Source organism: Trichosurus vulpecula, chromosome 3 (assembly GCF_011100635.1).
Source record: "Trichosurus vulpecula isolate mTriVul1 chromosome 3, mTriVul1.pri, whole genome shotgun sequence".
NCBI lineage: Eukaryota > Metazoa > Chordata > Mammalia > Diprotodontia > Phalangeridae > Trichosurus > Trichosurus vulpecula.
Window position 1 is genome coordinate 52429269 of NC_050575.1, and position 19281 is coordinate 52448549.

Genomic DNA, 19281 nt, shown 5'->3' on the forward strand with positions numbered 1-19281 from the left:
ATTAATTTACACACTAGTCAAGGTGTGGAGAAGAATTATGAACAATGGAATGAATCATGAGAAAGAAGAAACAGAACCAAAAAAAAAAAACCACAACCCAAAAACAAAAACAAAAGAGAGAAAAAAAAGGGGGAGAAAAAGGTGAGCATGAAGTGTGCCTCAATCTGCATTCATACTTCATAGTTCTTTCTCTGGATATAGGTAGCATTCTCCATTGTGAATCCTTTGGAGTTGTCTTTGCACATTGTGTTGCTGAGAAGAGCAAAGGGTTAGTCCTCACAGAATCCATATATCTGTGGTTGTGTATAATGTTCTCCTGGCTCTGCTCTGCTCACTCAGCATTATGTCGTGTAGGTTTTTCTGGGTTGTTGTGAAGTCCATATCATACCCATTTTTTATAGCACAATAGTATTCCATTACCTTCGTATACCACAGCTTGTTCAGCCATTCCCCAATTGATGGGCATCCCTTTGATTTCCAATTCTTAGCTACCACAAAAAGAGCCACTATAAATATTTTTGTGCATATGGGTCCTTTTCCCACTTGTGTGATCTCTTTGGGATACAACCCTAGAAGTGGTATTGCTGGGTCAAAGGGTGTGAACATTTTTATAGCCCTTTGGGCATAGCTCCAAATTGTTCTCCAAAATGGCTGGGTCTGGTTCAAGAAGGGAATAACATATATTTCATTTTTTAAACTATCAAGCATTTACTCTTTTCTCCCTCCCACTAAAACAAAAAAAAAACAACAAACCAACCAAGAAACAAACCTAAAAGCCTCATAACAAACATTTATAATCAAGTAAAACAAATTTCTACATTGTCCTGCCCCAAAGTGTGTCTCATTCTACATGTTTAGTCCTTCACTTCTTCATTTGTTTTTTTTTTTCTAATTCATTTTATGTGACATTTTATGTGCAGGTTGTATAACCATTTTGAGCTTTTTGTGTATGGTGTAAGAAGCTGGTCTCAAACTAACTTTTGCCAAATTTTTCTAGTTTTCCTCACAAGTTTTGCCAAAAGAGATGTTCTTTCCACTAATAATTTATATTTAGGAGTATAACCATTACTGGTCTGTGGTTTTAATTGCTTCTTTTTCTTATTGAATATTTTAAGGTTGCAATTTAAACATTTTCTTCTAGTGTTTCTGACCTACCATTCAACCAAATGACCCTTAGGATTTACTATAGACTGAATGTTTAGAACTTCTGGGTCTTTCCATCTGCCCTGCCGTTGAGCTGCTTTTCTGTGCTATCTCTCCCAATAAGAAGGTGAGCTTCTTGAGAGCAGGGCTGTCTCACTTTTTTCTGTTTTTATCTTTAGTCTTTGGCACACAGTAAGTACTTAATAAATGCTGTTTAGTTCATTCATTCACTTTTTTGCATGCTCAATCAATTTTACCTTTTTAGTAAGTATTTAGAGATATAAATTTTTCTCTGATCACTTTGGTTGTATACTCTGTTTTGATGTACTGTGTCATTGCTCTAATCTGTAATGTAATTAAACTGTTCCTGTTATTTGTTTATTAACTGGAATTATTCAGGATGGCATTACTTAGGTTCCATTTAGGTCTATATCTTCTCTTTACCTTTTATTGTGTTTTGGCCTATAAAACATGTGTTTATTACACTTATTTTGCCTTTGTTTATGATTTCTTTATGCCATAGTACAGGATTGAGTTTTGTAAAAGTACTTCAGAATATTGAGAAATATGTTTTATTCTATTATGTGATCATTGAGAATTCACTATAGGTTAGTACATCTAATATTCTCAGAAATATTTCAGGCTCTATGTTTTCTTTCTTATTTATATTTCTTCTAGCTTTGTCCATCATTGAGGAGGAAATATCAAAGTTTCTTACTCTTGTTTTTGTTAATATTAATGTCTTTTTTGCAATTCACCTAGCTTTCTTTTTAAGAACTTAAACTTTCTGCAAGTTGGTGCATGTATATTTTACATAGTTTTTTATTGTCTCTGGTGCCTGCAATTATGACATAATTTCTTTTGGGGGGGTTTTTCTTCACATTATCAATTACTGTTCTCTTTCCACAATGTGTGTGTCTAAGATGGCACTGCCAAAAGACAAGAAGGCTAAGAGAGCAATTTGGAAGTTTAACCTTGACTTTACTCATCCAGTTGAAGATGGAGTCTTTGATTCTGAAAATTTTGAACAATTCTTGAAGGAGAAAGTAAAAGTCAATGGAAAAATGGGGAACCTAGGGAATGTTGTTCATATTGAATGCTTCAAGAATAAGATCACCATTGTGTCTGAGAAGCAGTTCTCTAAATGATAATTAAAATATTTTACCAAGAAATATCTTAAAAAAGAACAATCTTCGTGATTGGCTTTGTGTGGTTGCATCTGACAAGGAGACTAAAGAACTTCATTGCTTCTGTCAGGAGGAGGAAGGTTCTGAATCTGAAGATTAAATGGGAAGCTGAACCCTTTCTTAGGGGCTTTGAATTTTAAGTGTCCAAAAGAATAAAACATTGTAAATACACTTTAATTGATGAGCAAATAAAACTCACAACAATGTTAAAAATTGTTATTGTTGACTGATATGAGTTTACAATTGTAATTTCTGTCTTTTTAAAGATTCCTGAATCATAATAGATTTTGTACTATCCTCTCATTTTACTTCGTATACATTTGTTTCTTTTACTTAAATTTTGTTACAAATATAAAATTGTTCTTTTGTTTTTGTAAAATAATATCTTTTGTTTTGTATCACCTCTGTATCCTAGTACATACTTTACCTATCCACGGAGCCATTTTTTAATGAAAAAAAATTTTAAAAGAGATTAAAAATTGTCAGTTCAATAAAATTAACCAACAAAGCAACCGAGTTTAAAAATAAGTGTTCTGTATCCAAAGCTTTGACTCTCTGCAAAGAAGTAAAAGAGGTACGCTTTCTCATCTTTTCATTAGGACTAAGCTTATATTGGCCATTTATTATAATTATACTTATATTATATTTAGATAGTGTTTTGGATTTGTTATTATTTCCAATTGAATTGTGCATATTATTTTCTTGGCTCTATTTGCTTAGTTTTTCATTAGTCCATGTGCTTTTCATGAATCTTTTTTTTTTTCATTTTCATTGCTTCTTATAGTTTAGGACTGTTACATTACATCTATGTATCACAATTTTTTTAGCCATTCTGCCATTCAGTGGACATGTATTTTTTTCTAGTTGTTTGCAACTAAAGACAAAAATCAATGCTATAAACATTTTGGCATATATTTTCTGTCTTTGACATACTTTGCCAATGATCCATGACTTATCAGTTGGGTGTTTGGGTCAAAGGGTATGTCTATATATTTTGAATATATTTCATGTATATAGCAAATTATTGGATCTTGTTTTTTTAAATCTATACCTTCAGTTTCTTTCTTTTTATTGAGAAATTTAATTCACTGATATTTGGGGCTAATTTTTTAAAACATGTGCTATCTTCTATTGAATAATATGTATCCACAGAAACATATGCACATACACATATATGCATATAATTTATTCCTTTCATAAATCAACATCAAATCTCTGTGGTTTTCTTTGTTTACACTCATTGGGTTCTGTTCTTCCTTCAACACCCCCTCTTCCCAAATCCCCCAACTCTTGGAATTTGTTGGAATTATTATTCCCTCTCTTTTGTTTGATCTTACTATTCCCTTTTCTAGGTAAAATGAATGTGGGGGTCATACAGTGAGCTGAGATCACTGCAGTGCCAGGAGCCTTTGCCATAAGCATCCTGGTTTTCATTAGCACCACTGAGAAGGACCAGGCTGCAGAACTTAGAGCTTACTTGAAATCTAAAAGAGCTGAAATCTCAGAACAGAACTCTGAAGGTAAACTCCATGAAGATTTAGCTCAGAACATTGAAGCATGTGGTGTTTGACTGAAAGAGGATGCTAAAGACATTGAGAGTGTGATGAACAGCATGGTATTCCTACTCTTGTTCCTAGAGCCTGACAAGCAGGAAGCTTTGATTTAAAACCTGTATGAGAAGCTGGTTAAATTTTGGGAAGATGAACGACCATCCCTGCAGCTTCAATTGTTGAGCAGTCTTTTCCAAGTAATGGATAAAAATAATCATGGAAGACATGTAGTCTATTGCAGTCTTATTAAAATAGCAGCATCTTGTGGTACCATCCAATATATTCTGATTGAACTATATCAAGTTCAGAAATTGATTTCTGTCTGGAACTTGAACAATGAAAAAAACCCCACGTAGTCCTTCGAGGCTACTTTACAAAGCACTTGTGGACTGCAAGAAGAGTAACACTCTTCCAAAGTCACAATAGAATTGTTAGGACATTACCCAGAATTCAATGCTTCTCAGGCTCAGGTTGATGCCCACAGGTATATTGTAAGAGCATTGAAAGATCCAAACTCATTCTTTTTGACCACCTTCTTACCTTAAAACCAATCAAGCATTTTGAAGGGGAGATTATCTGTGATCGTTTAACCATTTCTGTGAATGCTAAATTGGCATTATATGTTAAGTTTTACTGGAATAATAAAGACATAATTGATTCTCTTGGCTTGTTGAATGAACAGAATATGGCAAAGATGAGACTACTTACTTTTATGGGAATAGCAGTGAAGAATAAAAAAAAATCTTTTGACACAATGCAGCAAGAACTTCACATTAAAGCTGATGGTGTGGAAGTATTTGTTACTGATGGTGTAAGAACTAAGAGGGTCTACTGAAAAACTGACCAAACACAGAAAAAAGTACTTGTCAGTCACATTGGATATTTGGAAAACAGCAGTGGAAATAACTGTAGGATACACTGAATGCTTGGAAGTAAAACTTGAACAGAGTGAAAAACAGCCTTCTCAGCCTTTCTGGTACTCTGAATTTTTATGATACTGTTCTCTTTGGAGAAAATTCTAAATCACAATAAAACATTCTAAAACAAACAAAAATGAATGAGTACCAAGTTTCCTTGTCCATCCACATATCTCATCAATTTTTCTATTTCAGTGGCATTAATTTTTAATACTCCTTTACAAGAAATGTTTTCATTTCATCTCCCCTTACTCCTCCTTCCTTTTTGTTCCATAGATCCTTTAGCCTCCTGATACTCTCTTTGCTTTCAAAGTGTGAATTTTGTTCTTAAAAATTTAAATGAAAAACAAAAACATAATCCTAATATACATTTATGAATTTATGTAGTAGTAGTCAGATGAAACCAACATTTCATTTCTTTCCTTTTCATTGCTAACAGTTTTTAGCTTTCTTCTATTTGTTCAGTTTGCATGCATAATACCCTACTTACCTATGAGTTCTTTTGAACAAATGATTCTTATTCCTACATTTTGCTGACTTCCAATTATTGATGCTAGGCTCAGTTTTGTATGGGATATGCAGGAGCATGCTTAGAAGGCAATTCCTTGTGTGTACACTATCCCTGCTCCTGATTTTCCCTCAGAAGAATTTCAGTGGTATTTCAGATTGGTCCAGCAGACACACTTCGAGGTATGTCTATGTTGACATGTTACTTTTAGGGGCAAATTGATCTTTTTTCCAGACTTTCATTTTCAAAGATTTCCTTTGATTTCTTATAGACATGGCTGTTAAATTCTGGTTGATTCTCTTTGGGAAATGAAAAGTTCTTTCCTTCTTGCATACACACACACACAGAGTTTTATTTTGAAATTTGGTGTCATTGTTTCTCTGTGAGTTGAACTTCAGATTTCTTTCTGTTTGTATTCTGTGGCTTCTTGTGATTTATACTTTCCTGTCTGTTTCTAATATTTCTGGGTAATTTTCCAGGGATATTTTTATGAGAGAACTATAATTGCTATGTTACCTCTATTCATCTTATTTTCAAGTTCAGCGTTCTTGTTTTGTAGCTTTCCCATGTGTTCTTCCAGACTTATTGCATTAAAATTTTCCTTCTGCCTATGCATTTTTGCATTCTAATTCTGTTTTTCCTTCTCAGAGAATCTTTTTTTTTGAAGAATGTCTTCATCATTTGTTTAAAATTCTATACCTTTCTTATTTGATTTGATTTTCAATAGCTATAATTTTTACCCTTCTTTTGTAAACAAGTCAACAAGCATTTATTAAATAAAGTGCCTGTTGTATGCTAGGTACTGTGTTAAATGCTAGGGATACAAAGAGATGTAAAAAACAGTCCCTACTCTCAGGGAACTCACAGTCCAATCAGGGCAACAACATGCAAATAACTAGGTACAAACAAGATATGTACAGGATAAACTGGAGATAACTTCAGAGGGCCACAAACCTAGAATGAAAAACTCCTAGAATTATAAATTTAGAACTGTAAGAGATTTTAGAGTTGATGTAATCCAAGCTTTTCATTTTTTGACATTTTTAAATTATGTTTTGAAATTGTTCTCTTGAAGCATTCTAGAATTTCTTGGAGCTACTCCATTGTCATTCCTAGAATCCTTGAAGAATTGGTTTGAATAGTTTAACTTTCCTTAGAGGAATCTTACAATTGCAAAATACTTATTCATAGATCTGGCTTTTCAAATATTACATCACTTCTCCGTAATCAAGTTTTATGCCTTTATCACTTAATATGCTGATTTTCCTATGCCAGGCACTACTAAATGCTAGGGTTTCAAAGAAAAGTAAAAGAAAATCTCTGCTCTGAAGGACCTCAGGGTGTAATGACTCAGCTGATAAATATTTAGAAAAGAGTCTTGCTCAAAAGTTGCTTAAGAAAAAATCCTTAGCATTAGAGGGTTCCTCTCTGCCCCCACCATGAGGAAAAAGCTCCACACCATTTTAGAGAAGGAGACTGGCTGCTTGTAGATACCAAAAAGAATATGACTTTCCAATATTATGACTTTTAATCATACAAAGGAATAAGATGCCAATATTAACCTGGAATTACAAATGCACCTTGACCACCTAAAACCAGGCTATGAATAAGCTGTTTAGAGTGGAGAGAATGTTTCAAATTATATTAGTCACAAGCTAATTAGAAACAATATTACACTGTACCTAATTTTTTTTTTCAATTTGGGCACAGGGCCTACAGGACACAAAATTAGTAGGTAGCATATTGTAGTGGAAGGTGTGCTAGGCTTATGTGCAATTCAGCCTCTGATTTTAGCAATGTTACTATGCAGTAAGTCACAGCCTCTGGGAACTTCAGTTTTTTTTAAAGTAAATAAACTAGTGATAATAATAGTATCTATTTAACATGGCTTTTGTGAGAATCGGATGATGTAATTGTGTAAAGTACTTCACAAACTTAAAGCACCGTGTTAGCAGTTATTAAACTGGTGTATGGATACATAACTGTGACGTCTTTGCTATGACAACTCCAATGTGAGAAAATGCCTTCTACCAATGCAGATCAGTACCTTCTCTGCAACGTCATTGTCTTTAAGATTTGAAGACAATAAATGTGCTAAGAGGTAAAAAGATGCCCAGGGTCATAGAGTCAGTATATGTCAGAGCTAGAACTTGGAGCCAACTCTTTCTCTTTTCAAGGTCAGCTCTTGATCACTGCCACCCCTCCAATATATAGGAGGTACAGTCTATAGAGAAGTGAATTTGGAGTCAGGAAAACCTGGGTTCAAATATTGCCTCAGACATTTACCAACTTTTTTCATCTGTAAAATGGAGATGATAAAAATAACACCTACCTTATGGGACCAAATGAGGTAATGTTTGTAAAGTGCTTTGCTTATATAAATGCTAACTTTTGTTATTATTGTAACTACACATGCATATATATGGATAGTAGTCATATACAAGTGGTATGCCTATATAAACACCCTCAGAATTTAAAGACAATTTCAGATAATAATACTGAATTAAAAACCAGCAAGAGTCTTCATAAAATGAAGAGAATTATCCTTCTTTGGAAATAAGATCTTTCTAGAAAGTAACCTACAATAAAATAGCTAGTAATTGTTTTGCTGGTAGGACTAAGGATTTAGCTTAAAACATTTCTGTGCATTTTAGCTGAGCCAAAAATGTTACTTGGCTGCTTATCACTAAAATTTCTCCAAAGATCCAGGGGTTCATGAGGATAGGCACTTCCTTCAACAATGTAGATCTCCATCTCTTCACATGTTAGTACATAAGATTATAGGGTATAGTCTACCCACGACCCTCTAGATCATTATTCGGTAGGTAACCTGTAGGTGACAACCTTCTCTTAATTTAGCTAGGCTTGGACTCTGATGGCAGAGTCCATTACTGGGCCTTGCAACCATAGACTTTCCTTGTTGTGCAGGCCAGCCAATTCACTGCAACAAGGTGTTAAGGTTTGTCATTGCCTTAGAGTGCTCAGAACTGCCTTTCAGCCCTGACAAGGCACTGAGGTAGGACTTAACTGAATGTGGCTGCTACAAAGTTTATTTTTTAAAAAAAGAGATAATTTCAATTTTTAGGTGGAATTAAGAGAAGTAGACCGTACAGACTGAGGGAGGTACTTACTCCTACTGTACTCTGCACCAGTCAGATCACATCTGAAATTTTGTGTTCAGTACTAGGCATCACAGTTTTAAAAGAACATCAATAACTGGAATATATTTTTAAAAAGCAATAACTTACATTTCCATAAATCTTTACATTTTACAACATGCTTTCATTGGAAATTGGAAAGTTTCTGAAGAAGGGATAAGGTAAGCAGGGACTTTTAATTTAGAGACCATTTGGTGATGGTAGTGATGCTGGGATATGAGGAACAGTCTGCATAATAGTTCTCTTCAGGTATTTAAAGGGTTGTCATGGAGAAGTGTTGAATTTATGCTTTTGTCTAGAGGGCAGAATTAATACCAATGTTTGGAAGTTATTGGGAGACAAATTTTGACTCAATATTAGAAAAGAATTTTATGATAATTTGGTCTATCTGACAGTGTGATAGATGGTCTTGTGCTATATTGAGTCTTTCAATGCTGGCCATCATTAGACCATTTTTATGAGGGCTATCTGGTAATTCCTGACACAGACTATGAGGCAGCAAAGGGAGAGAGCACTGGACATGAGTCAGAAAGGTCTGGATTTGAATCCTGCCTCAGGTATTTACTGGCTACGTGACTCTGGACAAGGGTCACTTAACTTTTTCTGCTTTAGCTTCCTCATCTATAAAATGAGGATAGTAATAGTATCTATCTCATAGAGTTGTGAGGCTCCTGTCAAATGACATACTATATGTGAAGTATACGGGTAAAGAGTTTTGCAAATTTGTTCAAGTGTTATATAAATGTTAGTTTTTTTTTTATTTTTACATTGAATGAGAAGTTGGGCTAGACTCACTAGACAAATGCTAGGATTCCTTCAAACTTTAAAATTCAGTAAATTTATACTATTTCCTGCTGCTCTAATAAAAAGCAGCTGTTCACCATAGTGGTAACAAAACAGGAGAAGGGGAAAGTCCAGAGAGAACTTAACCAAACCTTCTTTGAATGGGCCTCAATCCATTTCACTTCCATTCAATTCAATAAACATTTATTAAGAAACTTATTATGCTCCAGTCACTCAGCCAAGTGCTGGGACTGAAAGCAGCAGATAAAAGTGGAGAATTAGCTAAAAGTCTAGATCCTCAGAGAGGAAGCTGAGGGATTTGGGAAGATGTTGAGTATCTAACACTGAGTTAGCAGCATGATGATGAGATTTCAAGTGATCATCTTATCCTGAGAGGGGCATCTTCTTCCTTGGAGTTCAAACTGAGTGAAGTTACAGATTTAAAGTGGAGAATCCACAAATAGAAAGAAAGATATCCTTGTTTGTGGGGCTAAGATCGATTTAAAAAGTATATTACCGAACTTATTGGCCCTCAACACATGTTGCTAAAAATGAAATAAATATATACAAATAAGTCAATTTTATCTGGAGCGATGGTGGTTGAGACTCAGGGCCTGGTCAGATGAGATGGAAATGAAGGGGGAGCTGGAGATCTTGAAAGGTCCAAATAGGTTCCTGAAGGGCTTCCTTCTCATCCAAAAGAAGAAAGAGCAGTAGATTGCCAATGCAAATAGAAGGACCAAGTTCTTACCTTAGACTTTTTTTCTCCTTCAGGGAGTTTCTCATTCTTGACCCAGTCAATCAAACACTTGAGGGTCATTGTGAAAACCTGCAGGAAAGAAAGGGATCTGGGCTGATAAGGTTGTAGGGGTTTATTGTGAAGCACAGAACTCCTGATTTGCTTGGGAATGTGAATGGGGGAGATTGAATCAGAGATTTAGAGAGTGTCAGAGTGGGAAGGGAACTTATCTATTATTTGGTCCAACTCCTTTATTTCATTTTATAAATGAAAAAAATTAAATGCACAATAATTTATTTTTTCTCCCCCCCACCTCCCCTTGTGCCAACTGAAGAAAAAAACCAACAACAATCAACAACAAAAAACCAAAACCAAAAGCATTGTGAGACATAAGCATAGTGAAGCAAAAATCAATTTGCATATTGGCCATGTCTAAAAATTTATCTCATTCTGCATCTTGAGTCTACTACTTTTCTCAGAGGATGGATGGAACAAATCATTGTTGGCCCTCTGAAGTAGTAAATGGTTGTTGAATGGATTGGGCTCCATAAATCTTTCAGTGTTCATAAATTGTGCTCATGGTGTAGCTAGGTGGTACAGTGGATAGAGTGCCGGCCCTGGAGTAAGGAAGACTCATCTTTCTGAGTTCAAATCTGGCCTCATTTACTAGCAGTGTGATCCTGGTCAAGTCACTTAACCTTATTTGCCTCAGTTTCTTCATCTATAAAATGAGCCGGAAAAGGAAATGGCAAACTACTTTGGTATCTCTTCTAAAAAACCCCAAATGGAGCCAACAATCAGACATGATTGAAACAACTGAACAACAATAACAACAACTAATTGTTCTCTTGGCTCTACTGACTTCACTCTGCATCACTCTCTTCTCTTGTGCAAATCTCTCCGGGTTTCTCTGAAACCATCTCTTTCATCATTTCTTACAGCATAATATAGTATATTCAACTTTGCTCATATACCATAATTTGTTTTGTCATTCCGCAATTGATGGGAATCCTCTCAGTTTCTAGTTCTTTGCCACCACAAAAAGATCTGGTATAAATATTTTCACACATTTGCATCTTTTCTTTTCTTTTTATCTCTGTGGGGCTCTGGGTAGTTGTTCTGTTGGGCCAAATGAAAATGTCCAATCCTCCTCATTATGGATGAAGAAACTGAGGCCCATAGAAATGAAGTGACTTGGCCAAAGTCAGACACATGACAAATCTGGGATTCAAACCCAGATTCCCCAGCTCCAAATCCAGGACACTTCTTTCCCAGTGCTTCATCTCCTTACATCCTAAAGGAGAATGGAATGGCAGCAGAGCCACTGATCTAAATGCCTCACTGTGTGTGGCCCAGTCCCTTTCATCTCCTATTAAAAATTAGGGAAATCTAAATCTCTTATTGAAAATTCAATGCAAATGCAAAATAAACATCAAGAAAGGAGTGAGGGTGTTTGGCATCATTGGCTCTTAGAAAACACCAGATATTTGTCCCAGGTAGCAAAACTAGCTAAGAGAGAGATTTGTTTGGGTGACAAACACCAGTTCTTTCCATCCTTAGTGTTGAGCTGACCTAGTGACTTTGTCTTACCATGAGCTTATAGCTCCATACAGGAGATCAGATTCCTCTCTTCCTGCCTGTGCCACATGAATTGATTCATTCACTTGAGAGGAAATTATTTCAGGACCCTCACACTTTGAATCTTGGGCAAATGGGATTACTCATTCTCAAAGCATTTTGGCAGCACCTACAGCTGCTGTATATTTTTAGCACTTGAGTACATGTGTAAGAAAAATAGATGAAGAAGAGATGGATGAATGATGGAAGAAGAGAATAAAATAGCAAACCATGTTTATCAAGTGTCAACTCCATAGTAATAGAGTTGAAAGCATCAGTTGATTTATGGAGTGTTGGAAGCTAAAAACAAACAAAAGCAAAATACCAAATTGTGCTAGTCTCAAAAGCAAAAGTGCTAATTCAAAAGGGCACAAAAAATCTGAAAGAAACATTAACATGAAAATATAAGATATTAGGAGAACAAAGAGATGCTACTCCTGTAAAAGACATTCCACTTGAACTTATGAGAATAAAATTTTTCCTTTTGCCATTCATATGATTAGTAGTCAAAGTGGCAGCCTGAAGAGAAAGGGGCCATGGTCTATATCCTTGCTTCTATCCTCTAAGATATATAGATAAATACTTTAGGACCACAGTAGAGCTCGAAGGGATGTTAGAAGTCCTATGCTACATCTGTCTCCTTTTACAGTTGAGGAAATGGAGGCCCAGAGAGGTGAAACTACAAATCCAGTGATTTTTCTGTTGTCCTTTGCTGCTTCCCATTCCAACAGAATCACTGAGAAGTAAGGACTTGCAAGGGTCTTTCTTTTCTGAGTTGATGAGCCATGTGTTCTTTCAAAACTGTAAATATTGCCTAGGAAATCTCAGTATTATAGGGGACTCTAGGACCTGGCTTATTTTACATTTCACTACAGAGAAGTGGGTTATTCCTGAACAGTCCATTTTAGGATGTATTACAGTATTGTAGGAAACTAAATATTTAAATTATGTATTGGCCTGGTTGTTTAAGATAATAAACATGAAAGCTTGGTGCATTTAAAAAATGAAAATTACCACCCAATTAAATGCTTTCACTAAGGAAAGGTACAGAACTCAGCAAACAAACAAATGACTAAAAGAAAGCAAAGCATTCAGCCCCATAATGAATTGGGCATTTGCAGCTTCTCTAGACTGTGACAATCTCTTAAGGTGACTATGTGCAGGGATAAATTGAGCATGGAAAGCAGATTGGGATTGCTACCACAAAAGCCACTAGGCAAAACCCCTTAATTATAGGAAAAATAAGCAATGTTTCCAGACATGGCAAGATCTTGCTTTCCCCTAGCCTCAGTCTGCTCTGATCCCTTAAAATAAAAGTGGAAAAAACAGAAGTTACATCAAAGACCACCATGCTTGATTATTTTCCATTACAGCCATAAGCATGGAAGGGTAGCATCCAAAATATCTAGTGAGATCCCAGGCTGCATTAAGAAGGGAATAGGGAAGTGAGAATTGCCCAGTTCCACTCTCAACATACCTCATCTAGAATATTGTATTGAGTTCTAGGTACCATGGTTTAAGAAGTATACCAATAAAATAGAGACTGTCCAGAGGAAGACAACCAAGAGAATGAAGGACCTTGAGTCCTTATCCTGTGAAGATCGAATGGAGGAGCCTCTCATATTCAACCTGGAGAAGAGAAGATTCGGGGTGGGGGGGACATGTTAGTTGTTGTCAGGTATTGGAAAGACTGTTATGTGGAGGATAGATTAGACTTATTTTATTAGCTCCAGAAAACTGAGCCAAGAATGAGTGGAAGTTACAAAGAGAGAAATGTTGGCTTTATGTTAGAGAAAACCTCTTAGCAATTGGAGATGTCCAAAGATGGAATGAGTGCCTTAGGTTGTGGCATGTTCTCCTTTTTTGGAGGTCCTCAAGTAGAGGCTTGCTGGGTATATTGTAGAAACGATTCCTTTTGTGTATAGATTGGGTTAGATGGACGCTGAGGTACCCTTTAATTCTCAGATTGGGGGGGGGCGGGTTCTGAAAAATTGAGATTGTTCCAGGGCACTGAAATTGAAGCAAACATGTTTGGAAGAATATCCATAAATACCTCCAGTTCCAATACCTGAGGCCAGCTCCTTGTTTAGATGATCCTGAGATGCTGCACAGTGAAAAGAAACCATTTTTTCCTTAGCTTTTATTTAAAATTATTTCCTCTCTCTGGTAGAAATAATCTTATACCCTGAAAGTTGTCCAAATGATCTCTGATCAGATTTCCATATTACTGAACTCATTAGTAGCCACGTACATGAGAACATTTTTGTTTCGCCACTAGCTAGGCCAGTGTCGGCGACTGGGTTTCCAATTTAATTATGGCTGATGACATTTCTGCTTCCTTGGGTAGAAGGAAGTAGTAAGATTTAGGGTTAGGAGAGTGTTTATTATGATATTCATTAGCTAGAATGAATAAGGAAAGTCCAAATTAGTGAGAATTTTTTTTATTACAATGGATAGCCTACAGTAGAGGAAACTGGGAAAGCATTAATTCGATTAACTAAGATAAGCACTTATTATGCACCTTGGCACTGTGGTAGGTGAAGGAGATACCAAGAAAAAGATGAATGTCTCTAGAAACTTACATTCTATTAAGGGGGAAACAAATCATACACATGATTGAAGGAGGCTCCACGACAAAGTGAAGAGTTCAGAGGACTTGGATTCAAGTTCTTCTCTGATGTTTCCCACCTCTATGACCTTGAGCAAATCGCTCAAACTTCTTAGGCTTCAGTTCTATAGGTGCTATGCATTAGAGATTTGACTAAGAAGAGACCAGAGACATCAGCCAGTCCAACTCCCTCATTTTACAGATGAGGAAACTGAGGCTTAGATAGGTTAACTGACTTGTCCAGTGTTAGGTAGCTAGTAAGAACCAGAGGAGGGATTTGAATCCAGGTATTCCTGACCCCAGATTATGAGATGATGAGGGCCTACTCTAGAGCAGTAGCAATGTCAGTGTTTGTTGGTGTTCTGATGAACTGTGATTTTTCTAAAGATTTTAGAATGACTATGAAAAAAAAAACCCTAACCATTTCTAAAACATCTTCATCAGTACAAAGTTGATAGAAGGCCCCAGGAAATATAATGTGATTTTCCTTGACCTTTTTAACTCTTTATTTGGACATTAATTCATGCATTCATCTATTTATAAAGTTTTGATTAAGCACCATCTATGTGTAAGGTTCTGTCTTGAGACTTTATATGTATAGTCCTATATTTATAGTACCTCTTTCACTCTGCACCTACCCCACCCTTCTGCATAGAGCTGCAGGGATTTGGCTGAGTGACGAGAGTGATGAGGAGTGATGAGACAAGCAGCTACAGGAGAACAGTGGTGTGGTGAAGGAAACTTAGACAGGGGGTGGGGGTGGCGTGGGATGCATGCCAGGTAGCTTATCTTTGCCAAGGCTAGTTGTTGGGCCCACCCACTATACTGCACAAGAGACAAGCTAGCTGCAACCAGAGCAAGTTGGAAGTTCTGGATAACTGTAAGGACATCTCCTGTCTTTTTCCTAGTCTATCAAGATCTCAACTCCATTGCTAGAGCTATGAGGTCTGGGTTCAAGGTTTCGCCAGAAGTCCTAAATCAGCATCTGTTGATCAATGCTGATGGATGTGAGTCTGACATAATTTTGAATTGTATTGTTTTGTTTATACTCCTTCATTCATTCAAAAGGCACACTGAACTTTAAATATCTCAGTTCAAATCACCTCCTATGTCTAGGATTTCTTAGAGCGATAGACTTGTAGCTCCTTGGTAAATTTTTGTATTATACATTATCTTATTTTTATTTTGGATTATGTACTTGCTTATCAGTTCTATTCAAAACAAAAATAATTGGGGGCGGAGCCAAGATGGCGACTGAAAAGCAGGGACTAGTGTGAGCTCCCCGCCGAGTCCCTCCAAAAACCTTTAGAAATGGCTCTGAACCAATTCTAGAACTGCAGAACCCACAAAAGAGCAGAGGGAAACAGGGCTCCAGCCCAGGACAGCCTGGATGGTCTTTGCGTGAGGTCAATCCCGCACGGAGTTTGCGGTTCGGCTACTGCCCCGGGGCCAGTGGAGGTGGGGCAGCTACAGAGGTACAGCTGCAGTTGCTTCCGGCCCCAGGCCCACCTGGTGGGAGGAATTGAGTGGTGGATCAGAGCATGAGTGAAGAGCGTGCTGAAGATCTAAGTCCAGTACAGGTTGGGGGTTCTTGGAGAAGGAGGAGTGCTGGTGTGGCAGAGCTGCTGTATCCCCACAAGCTTGGAACATAGAATTCTTTAGTCTACAAGCAGTCATACCCTACTGAAAAACTCAAGGGTCAAGTTAGTTGGTTGGGAATATGGCCAGGGAGTGAAAATGCGCCCAGATTCAGTCTCAGACTTTGGATTCTTTCTTTGGTGACAAAGAAGACCAAAACATACAGCCAGAAGAAGTCAACAAAATCAAAGAGCCTACAACAAAAGCCTCCAAGAAAAACATGAACTGGTCTCAGGCCATGGAAGAGCTCAAAAAGGATTTGGAAAAGCAAGTTAGAGAAGTAGAGGAAAAATTGGGAAGAGAAATGAGAAGGATGAGAGAAAACCATGAAAAACAAGTCAACGACTTGCTAAAGGAGACCCCCAAAAATGCTGAAAAATATACTGAGGAAAACAACATCTTAAAAAATAGACTAACTCAAATGGCAAAAGAGCTCCAAAAAGACAAGGAGAAGAAGAATGCCTTGAAAGGCAGAATTAGCCAAACGGAAAAGGAGGTCCAAAAGACCACTGAAGAAAATGCTATCTTAAAAATTAGATTGGAGCAAGTGGAAGCTAGTGACTTGATGAGAAATGAAGATATTATAAAACAGAACCAAAGGAATGAAAAAATGGAAGACAATGTAAAATATCTCATTGGAAAAACCACTGACCTGGAAAATAGATCCAGGAGAGATAATTTAAAAATTGTTGGACTACCTAAAAGCCATGATCAAAAAAAGAGCCTAGATATCATCTTTCAAGAAATTATCAAGGAGAACTGCCCTGATATTCTAGAGCCACAGGGCAAAATAGAAATTGAAAGAATCCACCAATCACCTCCTCAAATAGATCCCAAAAAGAAATCTTCTAGGAATATTGTCACCAAATTCCAGAGCTCCCAGATCAAGGAGAAAATACTGAGAGCAGCCAGAAAGAAACAATTTGAGTATTGTGGAAACATAATCAGAATAACCAAAGATCTAGCAGCTTCTACATTAAGAGATCGAACGGCTTGGAATATGATATTCTGGAGGTCAATGGAGCTAGGTTTAAAACCAAGAATCACCTACCCAGCAAAACTGAGTATCATGCTCCAAGGCAAAATATGGATTTTCAATAAAATAGAGGACTTTCAAGCTTTCTCAGTGGAAAGACCAGAACTGAATAGAAAATTTGACTTTCAAACACAAGAATCAAGAGAAGCATGAAAAGATAATCAAGAAAAAGAAATTGCAAGGGACTTACTAAAGTTGAACTATTTTGTTTACATTCCTACGTGGAAAGATGATGTGTATGATTCATGAGACCTCAGTATTAGGGTAGCTGAAGGGAATATTCATATATATATATATATGTATATATATATATATATATATATATATATATATATATATATATATATGTTTATGTATATATATATGTGAGTGTATATGTATGTGTGTATATATATATATATATATATATATATATGTAGAGAGAGAGAGCGAGAGAGCAGGCACAGGGTGAGTTGAAGATGAAGGGAAGATATCTAAAAGAAATAAAATAAGATTAAGGGATGAGAGAGGAATGTATTGAGAAAGGGAGATAGGGAGAGATAGAATGGGGTAAATTATCTTGCATAAAAGTGGCAAGAAAAAGCAGTTCTGTAGGAAGGGAATGAGTGAATCTCACTCTCATCAGATTTGACCTGAGGAGGGAATACCATAAATACTCAATTGGGTAACACCCCACAGGAAAAAAGGAGGAAGAAGAAGATAAAAAAGGGGGGATGATAGAAGGGAGGGCAGATGGGGGTGGAGGTAATCAAAAACAAACACTTTTGAAAGGGGACAGGGTCAAGGGAGAAAATTCAATAAAGGGGGATAGGTTAGGAAGGAGCAAAATATAGTGAGTCTTTCACAACGTGAGTATTGTGGAAGGGTTATACATAATGATACACATGTGGCCTATGTTGAATTGCTTGACTTCTTAGGGAGGGTGGGTGGGAAGGGAAGAGGGGAGAGAATTTGGAACTCAAAGTTTTAAAAACAGATGTTCAAAAACAAAAAAAAATTTTGCATGCAACTAGAAAATAAGATACACAGGCAATGGGGTGCAGGAATTTATCTTGCCCTACAAGAAAGGAAGGGAAAAGGGGATGGGAGGGGAATGGGGTGACAGAAGGGAGGGCTGACTGGGGAACAGGGCAACCAGAATATATGCCATCTTGGAGTGGGGGGGAGGGTAGAAATGGGGAGAAAATTTGTAATTCAAACTCTTGTGAAAATCAATGCTGAAAAGTAAATATATTAAATAAAAAAAATAAAAATAATTGCATGCAGTTTACCAATATGTTTTTCTGCTTGCCAGATTCATGCAACTGGAACTCACTGAGATATAGCCAGATGAGGAAGAAAGTGAGTTTTGCCAGAGTATGGGAAACTTAAGGGCTGGTTTATGAAGGGATAAAGACACAAATTCACATCGCCTTTGACAGTGAGTCAGGGCTGACCCATAGGGAGAAGTGGAGCTGAAGGACAGGAGGCATACATATATATATATATATATATATATATATATATATATATATATATATATACACATATATATATGTATGTGTGTGTATGTATATATTCACACACACACACACACACACACACACACACACACACATATATATATATATATATATATATCACTGGATAGTTACATATATCTGATCTCAGGAGATATTTTCTCATTTGAGCCTCATGAACCAAAGGAAGAAAAGATCTGAAGAACTTATAAAGATTTAAAGATGCTTATGAGGAAGAGATGTCATTGATAAATATGGACTGGATGTGAATAGAGTTTTGTGGATCCAATGATTTCAGGAAGTTGTTTTCAAGCTGATTTTACAAATATAGCTCTAGGATGGTAAGTTTGATTTTGTAAAAAAATCAGTAAATTCATCATCATAGGGTACTCCTAGTAGGGGGACCTCTTCTACCAAATATAAGCCAGCACCTTGCTTGGTGACATGTCCCATATGCCAGCATATAAATATATATGTATATGTGTATGGACGCATACACACACATATATAGAAAATAAAAACCAAAGATATAGACAGATATACAAATATACATGTGTATATCTATATATCTATCTACATATATATATGTATATATGTATATAGATGTGCCAAATTAATTGGTTTCATGTCACCGATGAAATGAATAAAGGCCTAGTTTGGTCCTTATGTCATTATTGGCCATCATTCTGCTTTATTTGGTGGGAGAGCATCATTATGAATTTGTGTCCTACCAGATTAATCATGTGGGAAATATCCAGTTCACAAAAGCATAAATTCTACAGAATTTTTTCTTGTGTAGATTTGATTATGCTGCTTCTCTCCTCAAATATCTTTGTTGGTTCTCTATTTCTATTGTGTTTAATAATAAAGGTGCATATTTAATCTATGATTCACTTAT

The 19281-nt window shown here is 36.4% G+C and overlaps 2 pseudogenes; both read left to right on the plus strand.

Moving 5' to 3' along the window:
• The first annotated feature begins 2066 nt into the window (after positions 1–2066).
• On the plus strand, positions 2067–2430 carry LOC118844348 (annotated as a pseudogene).
• Positions 2431–3277: 847 nt separating this feature from the next.
• LOC118842058 lies at positions 3278–4912 on the plus strand (annotated as a pseudogene).
• The last annotated feature ends 14369 nt before the right edge of the window (positions 4913–19281 follow it).